The sequence below is a fragment of the Talpa occidentalis genome, unplaced genomic scaffold (genome assembly GCF_014898055.3).
Source record: "Talpa occidentalis isolate TD23 unplaced genomic scaffold, MPIMG_talOcc4v2.1 talOcc4.11, whole genome shotgun sequence".
In the NCBI taxonomy this organism is placed as follows: Eukaryota; Metazoa; Chordata; class Mammalia; order Eulipotyphla; family Talpidae; genus Talpa; species Talpa occidentalis.
Window position 1 is genome coordinate 72,938,145 of NW_023601104.1, and position 19,448 is coordinate 72,957,592.

The following is a 19,448-nucleotide window of genomic DNA, read 5'->3' on the forward strand; positions in this document are numbered from 1 at the left end:
CATGCTAGGGATGCAGCAAGTGCTTGTGGAGAACTCTGGGGCTGAGTCAGGTTCAGGGCACTCTACAGGACAGCTGCTTAATCTAAACTAATGGACAATTTTTTTCTTCTTTCTATATCAATAGCCTATTCATATATTTGCATACTGTTAACAAAATCTGATCACCCTGAGGTTAAATGTCTTTTTAGTGTATATATAGAATCAGCACTCATTCACAAAATATTTGTGTATAATGTTCATTGAATGAATAAAATGACCATAGTCTATCAATGTGTTAATTTATATCACTGTTCTCTAATATTTTGGAACCATACACCCCATCAGTTAAAAATGCAAACAATCCCCTAAAATGGATATGTAGTTATAAATTTTTCTACTGTATTACTGTGCCAATATTTACTTATATATATTCACAAAAATATATAAAGAAATATATTAAAGAAATGACTTAGATAATTATTCCCTTTATTGGTGGTAAAATTTTATTCTCGATAAAACCTTTTATACATTAAATTTTTGGTGAGAACAATGCAATTGAATATGCTTCTTCAGGTTTTAAAGTCTTGGTTTAGGATTTTGTGATATAATCATATGATGGTCTAATTTTAAAGGTGGTTTGTTTTCTTGATTTTTATTACTGTCAGAGGTGGGGAAAAGACATTTCACAGATCCAAATGGAAAACATGCAGCATGATCTCCCATACTAAGTCATAGTATTTGTTTTTCAATCATATTTACCAATCACATAGAGACTTTTCTGAAAATCTCTTCAGGTGTTAGCTTTCTATAATCCCTGACATCAACCTGATTTTCTTATAAATCAAGTGGCCTTGATAGAATTTTGCTGTTTTTTTATATTTCTATAAAATGTGCTCAAAATTGACTATGTGAATGATTTTCAAATGCTAGACAGTTCAGTTTCTTCATGTAAAGAGATAATAATTTTATAGGTGCCATTTTCAAAAACAAAATCACATAATGACAAAAATATTTATTTTCACAATATTTTCTCCATAGCATATATTTTGAAAAGCAGATAACATGGGTATATTTACCTGGGATTTTGTTAAAATGCAGATTCTGGTTCAGTAGGTCTGGTCTGTGTCAAGGTTCCACATTTGTAACAAGCTCCCAAAGTGCTGCCAACGAACCACACTGTGAGGCCATTAAGAAACACAGAATGGGGCCTCCCCGGTGGTGCACCGGGTTGAGCACAGCGCTATGAGGCTGTCCGCAGCCTCTGCAGTGCGAGTTCTATCCCGGCTAGCCAGGGAGATACCCACATGGTGCAGCAGACCTCTCCTGTCATGCCTGCTGCTCCCCTCAGCAGTGTATTTCGGTCATTCTGCCTGTTCTGTTGCACACTCTGTCTCTGGTGAATCCTCTCACCCTCCTGCACCTCTGGCCTGTACCCCAGTTCTTGTATAAAAATAAATCTTTAAAAAAAAAAAGAAACAGAATGCTGGGGTTGGCATCGATCTTATAAAAATACTATCATTTGCAATCCAATAACATCTTTAGGCTATTTTGTAATGACATAAGGAAGAGTCACTGTAGGGTAAGGAAAAATGTCAGGCTTTTCTACCCTCCCACCATCAGGATAGATGATGGATCCTTTCAGTCCTGAATGCATGCCTGATGGCGGGCACCTGGAATAGGGTGTGGGCATAGGTAGATGGGATTCACCTGGGCTAAGACTGGGCTTTTAAGGGCAGCCTCACGGGGATGCCAGCAGAAGTCGAGAAAAAGCAGAAAGAACAGAAAAAGAGAAGCAGAGAGAACACCAGAGAGCCCAGATAGAGTGAGGATTTGCTGGGGGCTGGGAGGACTGTCAGCCTCCCGGCCCCCCAGCACCCCTGCCTGCCCTATGCCTGGCAAATCTAAATAAAAGACCTGCAAAAGCCACTGCTGACTCTGACTCCTCCTCTACCCAGTCTGCTGGATCAGAAAACCTGCTCAGTGCCCAATTCCTTCCCCTACAGTCACCCAAACTACGTACCACAAAGAGGTTTGCTGATTATTTTTTGGCAGAGACTGTAAATGTCATCATGGAGGAGGCTGTGCTGCTGGTGTTGTGCCTTTGCACTCATTGGTCAGTTGCCACTTTCATCTTAATGATCAGATTAGGTATATGTATGTTTGCATGTATTTGTTTAATACCTGCTAGGTAGAATTCTACCCATAGTTATTTGTTATTATTTAAAAGATCAGGAATTTTTAAAAAGTTGTATTTGTGCAAAAGCACAAACACCAGCAGCACAGCCTCCTCTATCACGACGCTTACAGGCTCTGCCATGAACTAATCAGCAAACCTCTTTGTGGTACGTGGTTTGTGTGACTTTCCCTTATGCCATTTCAAAATAACCTAAAGATGTTATTGGACTGCAAATGATAGTATTTTTATAAGATCAATGCCAAACCCAGCATTCTGTGTTTCCTAATGGTCTCAGTACTCATAGTGTGGTTCATTGGCAGCACTTGGGAACTTGTTAGAAATGTGGAACCTTGGCAAGACAAGACCTACTGAACCAGAATCTGCATTTTAACAAGGTCCCAGGTAAACACACCCACTTCAGGTTTGAGAGAATTGCTCTGCAAAATTCTGACTTTCACTTCTTTGCTGCAAGCCCTTGTGGCTTGTGTAGGAGGGAATGAATTTCACACCTGGGGCCACTCTCCAGCCTGACTTCTGAATCCTTCCCCACTCTAATCAAACCACCTGTTCTGAGAGTGGTAACATTCACTGTTTTTCCGAAGTCATGTTCTGTGGAAAATACATCTTATTTAGTGCCGCTTTTCTTTAGTGACTCATGAAGAATCAGTTCTTTGCACAGTTCCTAATTGAAAAAGAACTTAGTTACTATGAACTTAGACAACATCATTACTTTCACCCCAGAGCGTAGCCAACCTCCCCTGTGGTATTACTTGTCCTGTACTAATTTCTTCTAACATTCAACAATATTTTCTATGCATCTTTTAACATTACTTGCTGATAAAGATCATTCTCTTTTCCACGTCTGCCCCAACCACTTTTTATGAGAGAAGAAGAACTTAGAAGATCTGTGCTCTTTTGTTTCTTCTAAGTAAGAAACCATTAAAATGATTTATCTTTGCATAGTCATGTTGTAAAAATACCGGACTCTGGGTATCACCAGACCTGCAGTATTGCTGTGGTTGGTGTAGGAGTTTGTCTGTGTTCTCAATGCCTAACTTCTGGACATTCTACTGAACACGATGCCTTCCTACCTGCCTTCAATGTAACTTCGGGTACAATGTGCACCTGGGGTGAGTGAATGAGAGTAAATGATAGTGGATAGTGGCTATAAATATATCTTTAAATAATCTTCTTCACATCTACACTTTTTCTTCGGCTGGCTTCTCACAGGAAGTGACCAGGTCATGGCTGTCTCCCCTCACAGTGTGGCAGGCTGAGAGTTCCTACTGCGATGAGCTAATTTAGGTCACCTCAGCCATTTCCATGCTGTCTCTCCAACTCTCCGTGCTCATTTTTTGCTGGAAGTGTTCATGCCATGTGTCCCCTTTCTGAGTTACTTGAGTTGAAATATGATACTATATTCCATTAATGCTCTTAACAGGGGATACTTCTTACTTCCCTGCAGTGAATCTAGAGGGGGCACCACTTGTAACCCCCAATCTACAAATGGTGAATGTGAGATTCACAGATGAAGGCCCTTTGCTTTGAAAACTCACAGCAGGGCACTTCATTCCTGTCTCCCAAGCAGAGGGAGGTATTTATCAGATGGTTCTGCCTGAGAATAGTAAGGGAGAGAAAGGCAGATGTTTTGGGGATGTTTGAAGCAGATGGGGATGGCCATCTCCTCCACCTAACAAACTCCTATCCCCCGGACAATCTTTCCAGGTTGGCCTTTGGAAACCTGACTTCATTGATCCAGCAGCTCATTTCTTACCTTTGTTAGGTGCAATGTGGATGTCACCCGCAGCTGTTTTCTCCTCTCTTTCACAGGCCTGCCTCCCCCACCTGTCACTCCTAAACTCTCTTACAATTCAAATGCTCTTATAAACAAGCTTTGGAGAGAACACTTTTTCTTTTACCCAGAAGCACATTATACCCATTCCAGTGAGGTGGTAAAGGGCTTTTCCCCTTTCTCCAAAAGCAATAAAGCTGACTTGGCTGTCGTTAAGTTTTACAAGGTAATGCTGACCCTATCATGAAGGTTCTCCTCCAGACTGCTTTACTCATTAAGCACAGTTGAGCGTTAACCTTTCCAGACATAAATAATACAGCAACATCTTGGTCTGAACAGAAGAGGAGAGAATGGCCAGGCTTTTAATGTCTTCTTTCCCTGGGATACTTGCAAACTTCTTTTTCTTCTTATGTTTGACAAAATGTCAAGACTGTATTTCTCTTAATCTCAGTTAAATTCCTCAACCTGCCCTGAACCCATGCTCTCTGCTATTTAACTTTGCAGAGTGGGTGAGGTAACTTGAAACTGTGCCTTTGGCCAGAAGGATAGTAGCAGATGTAACAAGCAGATGCTGAAAATGGGCTTGGGCACTGGAGATCGCTCCCTTGCATTTCTGCCATCACCCTGAAAGGGACAAACTGAGGTTGGTCCACAGACTCCAGGATGAGGCGGAGGGTCAAATGCAGCCCAGCCCAGCCACTCAAGTCAATACAGATGAGACACTTCCAGATCATCCAGCAGCTGTGGAGTCCCAGACACATAAGTCTGGCCAAGATCAGTAGGGCCACTTAGCTGACTCCCAGCTGATCCAGAAATGGGAAAATAAGCACTTCAAGGTGTATGTACCTGGGTTTTTATGGCTGTTTATTAGCTGGCACTAACTCTGTCCTCCTGTCAAAGGCCTGTCCCTCCCTCTGCACGCTGGGCCCAGGAAAGCCTCCCTTTTCAAACACCCCTCTCTAATCACCACACTCACTCCCTCTGCCCTGCCTCATGTTCCCATGCACGTTTCCCCCCATTAGCTATATCAGCATTTGGACCAACTCAAGTCTCTCCTATCATTTTGCTCCTAGTAAGGAATTGCTTTCTGTCCAGTCGCTCCTCTTCCATTTATCACCATCATTTCTCTCCCCTCCACAGATAGAATCTTGAAAAAGAAGTGTTACCCCCTACTCTCAGATTCCATTTTCCACCTCCCATTCACTCTGCAACACACATTCCCATCACACCACTGAAACTGCTCTTACCCAAGCCACCGATGAGCTGCTTATTACTGAATGTAATGGATACTGTTAGATTGCCTCTCCCCTCCTCCTTCCCTTCCGCCTCCTCCTCTTCCCCCATGGTCTCTCGGGCACCATGCTCTCCTACGTCTACTGCTGCTCTGCTGACCTTGAGGCTGCCTCATGGATTCCCGTCCTCATTCCATCATTTCATCATTTGACCTTGGTTAATTCTCTCAGACTCTGTTCTAGATCTCTTCACCCTCTACCTGGGTATTCTCACGCTTATCTCATTGCCTCCTTAATCCCTAAATCCTGCCAGTTCTCCAGACTGAGCTCCAGAGAGCTAAGAGCCCATTGGATTTCCTACAGGGAAACACGAAATAGCTAAAACTTACAGATTGTCCCCTTCAAACTTTCTCTTTCCCTCTCTGTTCAATACCTCGGTACACGGTAATAGAACATAAGCTAAAATCCTCAGCATTTCTTTAGCTTCTTTTCCTCCTTCTGCCCCCTTCAACGCCTTCTCAGTTCCTGCCAGGTGTCCCTTCCTAATATGTTCACTTTCCTATGCCCCACATTAGCTACCTTAATTTGATCCTTTGATTATTACTTTACCTTGATTTGGACCAATAATCCTTGATTATTACTTTACCAGGCTCCTAACTTTCCTCCCAACCTCACTTTTCCTGGCTCTAAGCTTTTAGAAAAATGGCCTAGGAGAATGGGGGTTTGGAGTAACTGTGGAAGAGGAGGAGGGAGAAGAGGCGTAAGAGTGAAAGCATTCATCTTTAAAATGGAAATTTGATCCCATTATGACTCTGCTCAGAAACTTTTAATGGTTCCCATCACCAGGAAGCACAGAAGGCTCTTTGTGACCTGGATGGCTGCTTACCTCTCCCGCTTTACCTCTTGACATTCCCTTCCTTGAGTTAGTGAATGCAACAAAGAACAGTTGCTCATGTCCTGCTTTCTCTCTGCTTTCAGCTTTTGTACCTTAGCCCTACATGCCTGAAACAAACCACTTCCCAGTCTTTCCCTAACAGGTCAGGAACGAAACTCGAATCCCCCACAAGCACTGACATGTGACTACCTACGTCAACACTTATCTCATCCTCTGGACTCGATGGGCTCTTCATCTATTGTGTAAAGTTCTCAAGACAGAGTTTGTATCTTGTTCATCACTGTATCTTCAGAATCCATGACATTTGGGACATAGCAGGTGCACAATAAACATTGTTTGATTGACTGAGAAAATAAATGAATTAAATGCATCTGAACAATAGATCTCTTACCTGAAAGTTTCTTTACCTGTTTACTGCAGAGCAAAGATATTTAATCCCTCAAAGATTTCCTTCTCTAACACCTATAAATGTGTTTTGTCCTTATTATATTGGCCCTATCTTTAGATCCTATAAAAATGTCTTCAATTTCTTTTACTAGCTATCACAGAGCAATAAACTTCTCAAGTTTCCTCTGTCGCTAATGGCTGCCATATGGGGACATGATAGGCTAATGCTCGCTTCAATAAGCTGAAGTTATTGTTAAAACAAACTGAACTACCTCCAGTTCACCTCCCATTTTAAAGGACCCACTAAAATTGATTCTGTGAAATAGGCTTTTAAAAGATATCCTCCTTAAGGAGAAAATATAAGCAGGGGAGGATGCCGGCTAGGAACACACAGGCCTATTTGGAAACCCAGCTTGTTTCACTTGACCGCACAGGAGGTAATAACGCCCCTTGGCACATCACAGTCCAAACCTGTTTTTGTCCACGCTAATGGATTCAGAGTTCTCAAAGATTCTGAGAAAAAAATGACATCACTTGCAGGTTCGATCACATGGGAAGTGACCCAGCTGTGCACACACACAATTCGTTTGTCTGCGTGATGGTGTTGACAATACAGCATGAAGTGTCTTATTCATCTGTGCCATTGTTTCTCCACACCAGGAAACAAGCATCACAAACCTGCATCTGAAAAGCTTCCTATGACTCCATGAAATCTGAAGAATATACCAATTTATATACACACACATAGGTCACATTTATCAACTAGGTCTTCTGTTTACTATCTTGCCCCAGCACGACCATTTTCTTGAATCCCCACTTGGGGTCTTATTAAGGACTGAAGGTCCGCGAATCTTCATCAGAAAGTTACTTCAAAACAGGAAGTCGGTTTCAAAATGGGGAAGAAAGCTTCTAACTCCTGTTTGTAGACTTCTTGGACAGTGGCAATTTGACCAGGTGACATCCTTGAATACAGATCACTTGTGTCCATCACCATGATAAAATGTGTCCTCGGAAGTGAAACAATCTAGACAGGGGATGCAGACAGACAGGCAGAGCTGTGTGCATCAGGAGGGCTAGCAGAGCAGAAGGTCTCCCAGCGAACACAACCCCAGCCAGGTACCTGGAGAGAACCCGGGGGAGCCCAGGCTGGGGATTTAGGTCCATGAGCTTCAATTACTATTATAAATAGTAATGTATATTTAATGTCAATTCTATTTTTTTCCTTTAAACAGAGTCACTAAATCATTGTGTTCATAGGGCAAATGGAAAAGAATATTACGCAGTAGAGAAAAATGCTGGAAAAAAAAAAAAGAGTGATAGCAGAGGAGCAGTAATGAGTTAGAAGAGAGTGGGCCACGTATGTTGTCTCCCAGCCCTGGTAAGCACTTTACCTCTCCCAGTACACTGGGGTGCAGGAACTGTTTTCACAACCCATGCCAGACCTTTTATTTTGGGTCTGAAGAAGTGGATTTCAATGTGTACAAGGTTCTGAATGTTTTCCCTCCCGCCATAAAATTCACAAGAAAATAGATAATGACTTCTAATGTCTTTGAAAGGTAGTGGCATGATTACACACCCCTATCAGTTTAAAATGAGTCTACTTATTAATTCATTGTAAATTTATATTACATTAACACAATATGCACAGGACAAGCATAGACAGGAGGATGGAAGTTGGGTGATGCAGGAGATAAGCGCACCAGTAGTGGCTCTAAGACAGTATTTTCTTCCCACATGTAGCTGTTCATGTCTCCTGTTGTGGTGTGAGTGGGTCCCAGCCCAAAGGAGAGACTGCTTCAGCTACTCACAGGTCTACAGGGAACAAAAGGAAGTTCAAGAAGAGAAGAGCTGGTCAATTCTCCACAGAAGAGATTTGTAAATATGGAGATGCAGACTTCCATTTCAGGAAATACAGTGGATTAGAAATCCTGAAAACCACTCCAAGATAAACAAACAAGAAAACAACAGCTTAAAAAGCTGAATAAAATATCTTAAAAATTTGAATCGCGGAACAGTGGACAAAGGCTCAGCATGTGTGAAAACGAAGTGACGGTGACAGCATTCGCCCTTGTGGGTGTCTTGGCCCCACCACCTACTGTTTCAAGTTTCTGTCGCCATGTTGGGGCAGATGGGAGCTGGAACAGGGGGATCTTCTCCATGCTAACCCTCAGTGAAAGGACTGAAACAAAAACACAGGGCTTCACAAGGCACAGAAAGGAAATGTGTGTTTCTGCCATGGCCCTTGGAAGGTAAAAAAAAAATCTCTCTCAAATATTTATAACCACAGACCTGTTCACATGTAGGTTTGAGATTTGAATTCACACTATCTTGATATACTAAAAAGAACTGAGATTAATTAATGAGAAATAAATTCAGCAGCCTGGTGTTGAAAGCACCCAGGCATATGGCAGAAGCAAATGCAAATTCTCTCTGAAGGAACATACTTCATCCCAGTCTCCTAGGACTCACTCCCACAGTCTGAAGTTGAGAGGTCAGACAGAGATCTCAGCAGAGTTCCTGAGAGAGATAATATAGGAAATGTTTCTTTTCAGGTATCTGAAAAGAAAAGCTGAGAATTTCCCAGATTTAGAATGTCAGCAAATCCCAAGTGGGAAAATAGAAAGAAATCCACATGTAACACATTGTAATGAAGTTACTTTCCCACCAAAGGCATAGAGAATATCTTAAAAACAGCCAGAGAGGATCTCAGACATTAGGAACAGCAATTGTCTGACAAAAGCCTCATCCACAGCATCGAGAGAAGCTAGAAAGTAGCAAATGGAGCTGGGAATTTTCTTGTCTTTGCTTTAACATACCTTGGAACACTATCACCAAAATACTGAAAATTAAAGAGTAGTTTTCCCTATGAAAACATTTTTTGAGAATACAGAAAGAGAAGAAAAACATCTTTCAGACTAATGTCAGGAATGTTTAACACCAACACCTCTTGGAGAGGCCCTTCCTCATTACAGTTCTCAATAGATGCTGGTCCTGAGAAGGCTCCAATTGATTTCTGCAGAAGATGGCTCCCCTCCTTCCTTCCTCTGCCCCTCTCACACACACTTCTTTCTACTGCTAGTTCCCACATGCCCAGAGATTCCCAGATGGATTAAGGGCATTTCTTCTCTTCCCTTCTCTTATCACATTGCAGTAAGAGCTTTGAGGAGCTCCTGATAACTTGCCCCATGCTTTCCTCAAGTGGGTATTGTAGTACCAGCAAGGCACAGAGCAGATTCTCTATGATCCAGGCAGATGGGTAAAGGAGAGGCCTGGAGAACTCGGTGGCTTTTTCAGGTTTTTATGGAGCTTTTTACAAGGCAGGGGGTCCAGGGGGCCAGGAGGCTGGCAGTGCTCCCAGTTCCTGGCAAATCTTTACTTGTCCTGGGCTCTCGGGCCTTCTCTCGTGGTCTTTCCTCTGCTGTTACTTCTGTTCTTGTTCTACTGCGCTTTCTCTTTCTGCTCTCTCTGGCGTCCCTGTGACACCACCCTTATAAGCCCAGTCTCTCAGCCCAGGTGCGCCCACTTATGCATGCCCACACCCTACTCCAAGTGCCCACCATCAGGCCTGCATGCGGGATGGCAGGAGAGCAGAAAATCCTGATAATTTTCACTTACCCTACAGGTATCTTCCCCAAATGTTAAGAATTAGATCCCGTCCAGACCTCAGAGACTCAAATACCAGCACTTCCTGGGCTTCCACGGAGCAAGTCCAAAAGGCCTATTCAATTGAACAGGGAAAAGAAGACTAACGTCCTTTGTTTTCCAACTAGCCTGTTATTCATCCCATTTATAGTAGTTCAATTTACTCCTCACCAGTTGGTATTTGGGTGACACTAATAGCACTGTCAGGTAAAGTGAAAGGAAAGCAATGGGGGAGCGCCAGGCAGCATAATTAAAACAAAGTGCTAATAACTCAGCCCATCAAAAAGCCCTCTCTCATTGTGGCTCTGAGTGCAGTTCAGTAAGCAGACCTGCCAGCTGGAAAGGAACAGGCAGAGCTGGGGTCAGGGTGGCCATCTTGCCTTGAGGCGGCCAACACAGATGCCGCTTCTGAACTCATCATGCCCCAGGAGCCCCGGTTACCGCTGCCCTAGCGTGCCCGTGTGGCCAATGTCCTGTGAAGCAGCAACTCCAGGCTGGTCCTCAGCACCCGCCCTAGAGAGGAAAGGAGTCCTGATTCCGGAGTGAATCCACCACAGGGTGGACTCCAGTGCCTGGAAGCCTCGGAGCTCAACCGTCCATGAAAGCAAACTATTCTCAGGATGGAGGAAGGGTGCTGACAGCGGTTCACATGGCTAGTCAGGCAGGCAAACGTGAAGTAATTTTATGGTTTCCAAATGATACAGTCATTTCATTGTCCTTCACCGAGAATGAAAGCTTAGGCACATCACCTGACTCATTTGGTCCTTTGGACGAAGTTGGTTTGGCAGAGAGGATTGGCTTTCTTCCTTTAGAACCAGAGGAGGCAGAGGGGAGAGGTGCAGGAAGCAAGGTCCCGTTTCCAGTTATCAGACCTCTAGTCCTGCAGTACAGACAGATCTTTATCTGACAAAGACCACGCTTCTAAACTGAGATGTTCTACAAAGGACATATTTACTGGGCTTTTCCTGTGTGCTAGGAGTGACTCCAAGCACACTTACTCCTCACACTTACTCCTCACAGAAAACCTAGGGTAGGGGTGCTGTTTTATTCCCATTTCACAAACTGGAAAACCAAGACCTGAAGAGATAAGTTTCTGGCCCAAGGTCATAGAGTTGGCAGAGTGACTGGGATCACACCTTTCAGATCTTTTGTTCTTAGTCCCCTTTGCAAGCAGGATATTCTTTTTATTTTATTTTATTTTTTAAATAAATTTTATTTTTATATTCCCCATACAATTGCAACCCCCTTATTTTGACCCCAATCCCTCCCCTCCCTGTCCTCCAACCCCCATAGAGTGTCTCTGTATTTTATTTATACAAGCACTGGGTACAGTCAGAAGCGCGGGAGGGTGAGAGAATTCACCAGAGCCAGAGCAGGGAGCAGAGCAGGCAGAAGGACCGAAGTACACTGCTGAGGGGAGCAGCGGGCGGCAGGAGAGGTCTGCGTGCCATGTGGGACCCGCCTCTGGTGGCCGGGGAGCAACCGGGGATCGAACCGGCGCCACAGAGGCTACGGGCAGCTTCGCAACCCAGCGCTCAACCGCTGCGCCACCGGGGAGGCCCACAAGCAGGATATTCTTTTACCCTTTCTTCCCCTTTCCTGCATCTCCCTTCTTTCATTGTTCTCTAAATAAGGGCTGAGTAAGTACCAGCTGCTAAAAAAATATAAAGAAAATGTAGTTAATTTTTTTCTTTAATCCCTAATGCTTCCATATAGTAGATTCTCATCTAGAGTGGGCCTTTGGCCAGTTTTTCTCAGGGAAGATCAGCACTAAGGTCTTTGCATCCCAAACCCAAATGCATGAGGCATTGCAGGCACTCTGTGACAGGGGATGAAAAGGAACCTGATTAGCTGGGACTTAACACAGGACTTGACAGTGTAGGCTGGGGCTGGAAATAGCAAGCCACAGCTCCACGGCATCTCTGTGACCCAGCCCGGAGCACACTTTCGAGGGCTGGCATCCACAGATATACCCAGGTGCAGGGCCCCTGCTGGCTCCCTCACAGCCTGGACCAGGTTCTGTTCTGGAAAGGCCAGCCAGGCAGGCCTGCTCGTGCTCTCCTCACCATACTGCCCACAAAAGCAGGTGTGCAAATTGTCCAGGCAGCCGATGAGGAGCCTGCCCCATGGTGTCACACATACGATTTTTTTTTTTGGTGGGACCCTCGCCGGCGGCCGGGGAACAAACTGGCGCTGCAGAGGCTGCGGGCAGCCTTGCAGCCCAGCGCTCAACCGCTGCGCCACCAGGAGAGGCCCCACACATACGATTTATTAAACGGCAGAGCACCAGAGCTTTGTTGGGGACTGGCCAAGCCTCGACAGCCTGCTTTGTCATCTGTGTCACCGGCTGTGTTTCTCTGCCACAGCTTTATTAGGACGAGGTGGCACCTTGCAATTGCTCCTTTGTTTGGGGCCATTGACTGGATCATATGTCTGAGATGTCTCCCCCAATAGGTCTATCGTGTATTAATTACCTCTGCTTTGGATTCTGCAAATGCTGCCAGGCTAATTGTGGGCAGACAGGGTGTCTTGAGGGCCAAAGACATAGAGGAAAGGACAGGATCAGGCTTGGTGGGGCCTGAAGTTTTTTACAAATTTAAGGATCTTTTTAAAGAAAAAGAATATAACATTGTGAACATGAAATTTCTCGCCCCTTGTGAGGGACATGGAAGGGACACCTGTGTGAGCAGGAAGGGGGCTGCTCGCAGGCCCCACTATCTCCCTGGAGGGAGCATCTCCTGTATCAGATGATACACAGGTGGACAGAAGCAAGCTTGTCACAGCTGTGGTTGTCCTTTGAGTAGACCTCTGCCATGACAGGCGAGGGGGCCTCTCTGGAAACTGGTCTTCCTCTTTAGCACTTAGCAAAGAGAAAAATGCAAGGGAAACAAACAGATGTATTTGACTTCACTACAGACCAGAACAAAACATCCACAGATTGTTCCAGTTAACAGAAAACAAGGCAAAGGGACAGAGTGGAGAAAACAGAAATGTCTAGCAAGTGACACTAAGGTCTTGTGTCTTCTAAAACTCACCAAGAAATGAACACGCACTGCTATTTTGGCAGAGAGGGCTGAAGTCTAAGTAAAACTAATTTGCAGTCATCTCACTAACCATCTCACTATTGCCTAGAGGTATGGTCATCTCTTGTTCGCCACTTACCACCTGCCATTGTTGCCATCCATTCTGCCCTTCTCTCCTTCACATTGCACAAAGGCTACTTCTACAGATTGCTTTGCCCAGGCTCCCTTGCCTTCTGGCCTACAATTGGTCTTGGCCAATGAGAAGAAGAACAAGAGCTCAGCGGTAAGAAGAGAGAAAGAGACAAGGTACTTCATCCCTGTTCCCTGCCTGATTCATCCCCACAGTGCTGGCAGGGGCTGAGCCAACATGCCTCCAGACCACGGCTCCCACAGGGCTCTGCTCTCAGGCCTGCCCCTTCCCCACCCCCTCAGCTTTAGAGCTTTCCCACTGACCAATGCTCCTGCCATTAGGAATAGGTCCATCTCCCACTGCCCATTACCCACTGTCTATTTTTCACCTTAGCTCTTATTCAGTTTTTAAGAAAAGAGGTCTTAAGATGGTACTGGAGTCTCAGGGTTGCTGATTGAGTCAAGAAGTTGGGTAGCAGCTTGTGGCTCACCTATGTAGAGACTTTCTTTTGTCTTTCTCTCACCGCACATGTCCTTGCTACTGCCCAGAGAAAAACTCAACAACTGAACTTTTGCCCTGGAACACATGCAGGACAAAACCCTCCTCACTGACCATGAGTTTCCTGGGGACTGTTTAAATGCTGAGCTTTTTCCATAATGAGATTGACTTCCACGAACTATGCCAGAAAAAAAAAAAATTGCTATCGATTATCTTCTTCCTGCATCAGGCAAGAACCAAAAGACATCAAAGTCTTATAACTAAAAGAAGCAAAATGAGTAAATGCTCTTTTCTCTGAGTCATCATTTTCTTCCACCTTGCTTAGAGAGTCTATAAATCACCAAAAACAAGCAGAGCAAAACAAGGTAAGGAGGAGGTTATGAAGTTAACCATAACCACTTGACCCAGCACACTCCCTGTCAGTCAGTTCTTAACTCAAGACCTTGCATAGGGTACCTGAACAAAAATCTTTCTCCAGGCTAAAATTCTGTGCTTGCTAGGCAGTCAGATGATGAAATCAAAAGGAAAATAATTGAACGAGAGCTTTATTTATGATCAGACAGGCTCTCTCAGCTTAACTCCACATAAAGAATACAACTTTATTATGTAACATCTTTCACTCTATATCCAAAAATACCTTTCAGAGAACATTTATTTGATATTTGGATAATTTAAGAGTTTCAGGCACAGGAGACATTACAGTCCTTAGCTGACCCTTGAAACGAACTAGAAATCCAGTGAGTCACAGCTAGAGTTTGCTTGAAGGTGGTCTGTGAATCCTACATGGGAACCCACCTTGACTCCCGCAGTGAGTTTCCCATCCTCCGCTCTCTTCCCTCTGGCTCATGCGAGTCTTGTCTGAACTGCCCTTCCAGTTCAGGTTTTTTATTCTCAATGAAATTTTAGCATAGTGTTGGATCAGTCCCTACGGACACCCTCCTCAGTCAATAGAAAGTCATATCATCAGTTGCAAATGAGTAGATGGAAACTCGTAATAGGCATAGGGTAGAGCAATGAGGAGAGTGGTGGTGGGAAAGGTTTTAAATAGTCCTCATCAATACAGAAAAAAAAGCCTCAGCTGCTAAGAGGCTGGCATTGATAATACATAAGGACGACACCTTAAGTTTTCCCAGGTACCACCAAGCAGCAGGATCTGGAGGAGTAAGGGGTTGAATTCATCCACGTAGGCATTGTCAGGGCACTGGGTATCAGTGGAGGGACAGCACAGAAGAAGGTGTTGGGGAGAGCATTTGCGGAGTGACAGCCCGTGGAAGACGCAATGGAGGAAAGGGGAGAGGGCCAGCGCACGGTGGTGGACTGGGGCGGGGCGGTGGCAAAGTCAAGGACCTGGAGGCTTGAAGGATGGAAGAACATGTCTGCGACAGGCTGACACGTGGGAGAAATGGGAAAGAGTGGAAATTTGGAATTTAAAGCAGTTCAAGGAAAAGGGAGGGTATAGCTTGGTTCAGCTATTGGTACACGAGGAAGAGGGGAGACAGGGGGTGAGGGGCCAGGACTGGGCTGTTAGTTCACAAAATCAAAAGAATTGGAATAGCATTCCTTTTTTAAAAAAAAAGTAAATTTCCCTTTTAAACAGAAAAGGTAGCAACCAAGCAATCACTAGAGTCTAGGAGGGAGACTGGTGCTCCTTGGTAAGTCACATTACCAACCGAAGTATCAGTTTACCCTCTTATTGAATTATTCAAAGTCTCTTTCAGGTCCAGACATCCTTACAAGCATACTTAAATGGTTAAAAGTTTTTATGGACCTGAGAGAAAAATTGTTCACAGAGAAAAAGAAACAGCTTGGCTTGGTTTGACTTTGTTCCTTAGAGACACTGATAGAAATCCTACTCCAGTGTTGTTCTTATTCACCTCATCATTTTTTCCCATTGCATCTCACATCTCAGCAGAGAGCTTATCTTTACTCTATTTCCCAAATCTTCCATATTATCCTCATGGTGTCTTTGTAACACTATTCACTGTATTGAAGTTTGGAATACCGTTTTCTTGAAAGATAACACCCAAAGTCAAATTCTTATAAAAGACTGTCGCTTCGGTTTGAAGAGGAGAAATAAGTTGACAGTAAAGATAAGGTCCTCCCTTCGCGTTAAGACCAAAGGATTCTGAAATCTTTAAGAAGTCCAATTATTAACTGCATAGTTCACTGACAATGCCAAAATAGATACATTATACTTTACAGTAAAGAAATATCACCTTTAGCAAAAGGCAGGGACAAAAATTCCATTTAATCATCGTTTATACAAGAACTTGGAGTCCCAGAATGACTTATGCCTTATCGCTTTAAACATTACGTCATTTATTCCCAGCTCAGTTCAATTCCTTTGTGTTGAATGTCTTCCTTTGCTGAAATTGATCTTTGTTAATACCAGGCATAATGTGTTCTCCATCTCTTAAAGGAAACAGATGGACTCCTGCCATGGCAGGAGATAACTGGAAATCTATACACTCCGGACACCAATTCCCCATCAATACACTGAAATGTCTTTTCTTTAAAAATAACAGCCCTGCATGAATTTGATCACTTTCTCAAATTAGTGTAATTGATGCACCCTAGGGCCTTAATGATTCAGAAAGTGCATACTCGAGGGATATTTAAATTGCTATTTTGTAGGGAGATAAAATATGGGTCAATTCACTAAATACACATTCCCTGAGTTTAGGTAATGCTCAGAGCTTGGCCGAAGGCTGGCCAATGTGTCAGGAAGGCTGCTCTTAAATAACACAGAGGGTCAAATGGCTTTGTACATGCATGATCTTGTCCTTTTTCTGGTCCTTCACCGAAAGATGCAGAAGACTGTGCATTTGAAGTCATGACAATTACTACAGTTGGAGTCATTCCACTAATTGTTTCCAAAACAGCTTTCTAGCCGCAAAATTGAGATGATAATAATAATTTCTACTTCCCAGAGGTTGTTTGTTGGTGTTGAATTTAAATGAAGCACCAAAGTGATCTTGGATCTGGAAAATAGCTCTGAGGATTCCTGAAACTTCTTCTTTAACAGGCCCTGAATTTTTTCTAGTGCAGCTTGGGGAGGCTATTCTGAGAATGCAGAATAAATGAATACATGAATGAAGAAACTCCTCTACCCACACGTAAGGTATGCTGTAAGCTGCGAGGAATTGGCTGCATTACTTCCAGCTAAAAGGTAGCAAATATATCTCTAATCATCATTTCTAAGACTTTGGCAGACATAAATAATCAATCATAGCATTCTTTCCAAATATGACCTTCAAACATTCCTCAAGACAACTTTCTAGGCAGGCACTTCCAATGTTTAGAGTTGACACCAGAGAGAAACCCATTTAAATTTCTGAGGTTATCATTGCCAAGACACAAAGCCTCCCCCTTGAACTGGGGCTGGAACCCTGTGGATTATCACTTGTACAGTGGGTGGAAAAGATCAGGAAACCGAAGTTCAAGAGCAGACCACATTTTCTGCAATGCAGCCCATTGTCTCCTCTGTACACTTTCTGGCCTTCCTGGTCTTGGGCCAGAAATCCCCCACAGTTAGCGAGGTTGCAACAAACCTCATTCTTGATCTTCACTTGTGTGTTTATCGTCATTTCTATATGCTGCTTCTGACCTCATTTGGTCCCTATCCTTGCCTAAGACCTTGCTCCTTGCTGCTCAGACTCTCACCTAAATCCTCAAGCCCCTGAGGCCCACTTGTCTGCTCCCAGTTACCTGGATACTTGCCTGTAGTTCTGGTGACCGCTGGCAAGCGTCAGGCACATCTTGCTGGATGCGTCTCAAGGTTACCTCTACCGGGGAAAGATCCAACATTTATTGCCTGCTTTTTTGGGTGCCAACTTCTTTAAATCCATTACCTAATTTAATTTTCTAAACAAAGCCAGGAGTTTGATATAACATCATTATAACCTATCTGGGGGAGAGTGGGGAATGGAGATGTAGCGTTGTTAAAAGATTTGCCAGGTCATACTGCTGTTAGATGGCAGAGCTGGGATTCAAAATCTGCCCCTAAGAATCTGTCCATTGCCCAGTCACTACACAGCCCCCACAACTGATGTGTGCACTGTGGGCTTTGGGGGACCATGCAGTTAAGGGCAGTTACCTCATTCCTATCTCCCCTCCCCACTACTACCTCCAGCTCTGCTGATCAATGCAGCTCTCAGACTCATGTGACTAGAGAGTGTGTGTGTGGGGGGGAACAGCAGTCTTCCCTGGGCACCAGAAGCCCGATGCAGTGATTTGTGGCATGGGGCCTGATAATTAACTAAATAGGATCTTTTGCAATGAGACAGTCTCCTTGTTTTTATTGCCACATTAAAATGTGAATCTTAAGCAAAACAAGAATATAAATCTTACTGGAGGATGCTGAAGTTTAAAACAACATATACCCAACTCAGTTCTCAATAGAGAAAAGTCTTTATTGAAGGCCATAAACATTTTCACATGTGAGTGGGGGGAGCGGGGGGGGGGGGGGGAAGGGAGGGAATATGACTGTAAAGCTGGCTCCGGTTTAGTGATTTGGTAAATGAATAGAACATTTGTCTGGATCCCAGCAGGATTCTCAGGCAGGGGGGCATCATGAAGGCCCTCACACCCCAGAGCAGCATTCTATAGATTCATGTTCTTCATATGCAATATTGCTCCCTAGGGGTGCCCCTGGCATTTGGGATGGGGTGTGCTCATTTCAGGGGATGTCTCATGCATTATAGGACTTTTTTTTTAAATATCTGGGAATAGACCCCTCCTCGTTGCCTCAAATACTTCAGCGCGTTTCCCAAAAAGCATGCGGAAGTTGGCATTCCCTTCTCACGGACCACGGAGCACTGGAACAGGAGTCAGCAAACCAACGGTAAATTTTCACCTCTCCAAGCCCCAGGTGCTTCCTGTGTTCACAGAAAAAAGTGCTATCTGCTTCTTACTTAAGCTCCAGACATGTAATTTTTCAGAACAAGGGAAAGAGAAGGAAATCAGGAGAGAAAGACTAGAGAGGAAGCTGAGGTTTCCAAAAGATACTCCTTGAAAAGGCAATTCTTTTTTTTTTAAAGGACAATCTTTTTTTTTTAAAGATTTATTTATTTAGACAAGAACTGGGGTACAGGCCAGAAGCATGGGAGGGTGAGAGGATTCACCAGAGACAGAGTGGGAAACAGAACAGGCAGACTGACTGAAATACGCTGCTGAGGGGAGCAGCAGGCAAGACAGGAGAGGTCTGCTGCGCCATGTGGGTCTCTCCCTGGCCGGCCGGGAATTGAACTTGCACTGCAGAGGCTGCAGACAGCGTCCCAGTGCTGCACTCAACCCGCTGCACCATCGGAGAGGTCCACAATTTTGATTCTTATACAGATATAAAATGACATGGATATATGTGTAAATATAAAGTGACTTTTTTTTTTTAAAAAAAGGGGCCAGTAAGATGTTACAACTAGTTGAATGGAGGATATAAAAAAGCACACCTATGTAAAACGTCAAATAAATCCAAATAGAGACAAAATTATCTGCAGGGCAACACTGAACCGCCTCTCTACTGGATACAGTTTATATCTCTGTGGACAAGAATCACTCACAATACTTCCACATCTTAGCAGAATTATAAAATAGAACACAGATAATGAAAAGTGAATCAAGAGGATGCTATAAGATAGGACACCCAGTAGTCCATTTTGCCTCTTTTCAAAGTCTTTCACCATTTTCCCTGACAAG